The sequence below is a fragment of the Aplysia californica genome, unplaced genomic scaffold, assembly GCF_000002075.1.
Source record: "Aplysia californica isolate F4 #8 unplaced genomic scaffold, AplCal3.0 scaffold00571, whole genome shotgun sequence".
Classification (NCBI taxonomy): domain Eukaryota; kingdom Metazoa; phylum Mollusca; class Gastropoda; order Aplysiida; family Aplysiidae; genus Aplysia; species Aplysia californica.
Window position 1 is genome coordinate 333387 of NW_004797841.1, and position 2635 is coordinate 336021.

Sequence of the window (2635 nt, forward strand, 5' to 3'; positions counted from 1 at the left end):
CCCCCTACTCCTGACAGCTAACAAACGAAACTACAAAATCGCCTCTAAGTCTACGTGTTCGCTAGGGAGGACTTCCGTAAGGAGCGACCCCTATGAGACAGCAGAATTGAGGGCTTGGGGTAGGGTTAGGGGTAAGGGTAGGGTTAGGGGTAAGGGTAGGGTTAGGATTAGGGGTAAGGGTAGGGTTAGGGGTAGGGTTAGGCCGGTTAAGTTAGGGTTAAGGTTAGATCTAGGTCTTGGCCTCTTCTTTATTGTGTTAGATGGGGTGGTCGCTCGGGAGGACTTCCGTAACGAGCGACCACCCCATCAAACACAATAAAGAAAAGGCCTAGACCTAACCCTACAGGCTACCCCTACCCCAAGCACTTAATTCTGCTGTCTCAGTGGTCGCTCGTTACGGAAGTCCTCCCGTCGCTCGTTACAGAAGTCCTAGGCTAGACCTAGATTCTATATCTAAATAACCAGGAATAACGATAAGTACAACGACAACTTCTTAGGTGTAGCCGCAGTTACTATACGTTGATTCGGTCTCGAGTAATCACTGAAAGATAACTGGTTACAGCTTGTCGAGTTGAACCTCCTTTCTTCAATAATCCATCAATGAATGATAGTGAAGAAAATGCCAACTTAGTAACGGGCGGATGGATGTCCATAAACAGCTTGATACCTCGAAAAGCAGCGATAATAACACATCAGGAATATCACTCCTATTATAAAAGAATTAAAACACAGTCAAAACCATCAAATAACAACGATGACGATGATAGCCTACTCACCTTGTTCTTAGGCTGCTAGACTATACGGCCATTAACCGGAAAAGGAAGTTCCTGAATGTTGAGAAATAGATAAAGACAGGCGAAACAAAAAATAAACCTTTCGACGAAAAAAAGGGTGAAATTTTGTTCTTTACATTTATTTCCTTACTATATAACTTGAATTCAATGTTTTAAAACCCATACAGTATAATGGACTATCACAGTAGAATAGAAAATACCCAATAATAAAAGTTTAGTCTGTTATAAAAGCAGGTACATGTTTTAGGCTAGTCTAGCGGGCGAAAGGGCCTACGCTTTTTCCTAATTTCTTTAAACCAAAGAGCTCCGTCGAACCGCTTGGCCTTCGAAGTGTGCGAGTGTGGGCTGGGCTCCATTGGTCCATTAAGTTTTTCTTATAGGCCTAGTGCGGTCAAAAATTCGTGGCTCAACTTATTGTCAAATATTTTATCAATTATAGAAAGGATACTCTCCAACTTTTTCCGAATGACTTTTATCAATTTGTCTGGATTTGTCTTAACAGAAATAACAGATGAATGTTTTTTTAACGCCTGTAGGCCACGCTGTATTCTAGAAAATTCCTATACAAATGCGCTACTTATTAATTTTTAAAAATCCCAGTCTATGGTTTCTACAGGTAGATATATTCAAAAGATTAAGGCCTAGATCTACATCCCATAAGCTGGGAAAATAATCCTTTCAAAAGCAAGTCCGTCGTTGTTGGGTTTTTTAAATGGGGACACTATTAGGAACTAATTATGTTTTGAGAATCTTTAGTACAATTAATAATGGGGAACACGTTTGTATCTTGGTTGTTTGTTTTGTTTGGGTTTGTTTGTTTTGTTTGTTTGTTTGGTTGGTTGTTGTTGGGGGGTTCTCTTTTGTTTTTATAAAAATCCGTTTTTACAGCCACGTTTAATTACACTAGTTCAACAAACTAAAACGCACCGGCACAAATAAGTAATAACACATCGTTACTGACTGAATAGGAGTGGGTTTTAGATATAGGGGCTCACATTGTGTAGAATCGAGCATTCTTTTAACGGTATTTAACAGAGTCATCAATAATTACGGCATCAAACCAAGTATGAGCAGAAAAGCTTTACAATTTCTCTTGTCATAATTTATCAGGAGATCGTGATTATGCATAGACTTAAGTTTTACCACCAAAAAGTGTCAATGGTAAGCTAAGGCAATGTTACACGTGTAGCATGCAAGGGTGTTATACTATAGTTATAAGGCCCTTTGTAGTATTTTATAGAATATTGATGAATAAAAAAGTTTTTTTTTTTTTGTAGCCTAAATTGTTGTGGGGAAAGTCGATTATGTAAAGACCACTTGATGCAAACTGCAGTGCAAAATAATGAGCGATGGATTGAGCCATTTTAGGGAGATGTTTGGAGATAAGTTATGCCACGGATTTTTGTTTGACCGCATCACAGTGTGTTTGGCGTCTTTTCCCACTAGGCTACCCTTCATTTCGCGTCAAATTGAACAAAATGGTGCTCGGGTGCTCTCGTGGCCTAGAGGTACCGTAAAGGTGTTCGCCTCTCATTCAAAGGTCCTGGGATCAAATCCGTGTAGCGACGTAAACATTTTTTTCTCTAAAATTGTTTCCTTTAACCTCATTTCCTGTCCTCTATCAATGTTCTATCGTCTGCTGTCGTCTCAATTTTCTGCCCCCACCCCCTTACATCCTTTGCCCTCCCCCCTCTGCTGCCTTTCACTGCTACTCTTCTTACTTCTGTCTTTCTGCCACATCCCTGATCTTCCGGTAGGAAAGATCGACACCTAGACTTCTCGGACAAGGGCGAAAAATCTCGGAGGTCCCAAGTGCAAGTTGCGTACGTTAAAGATCCCTT

The 2635-nt window shown here is 40.4% G+C and overlaps 1 protein-coding gene across 1 annotated transcript in view; it reads right to left on the minus strand.

The window, feature by feature from the left end:
- The window catches only part of LOC101848543 (nascent polypeptide-associated complex subunit alpha), a 12209-nt gene extending 11320 nt beyond the window's left edge, over positions 1-889 (minus strand). Inside the window, exon 1 of the mRNA XM_005107047.3 lies at positions 777-889. The gene's annotated coding sequence lies outside the window, so the exon portion shown is untranslated. The remainder of the gene's footprint in view (positions 1-776) is intronic.
- Between the last annotated feature and the right edge of the window lie 1746 nt (positions 890-2635).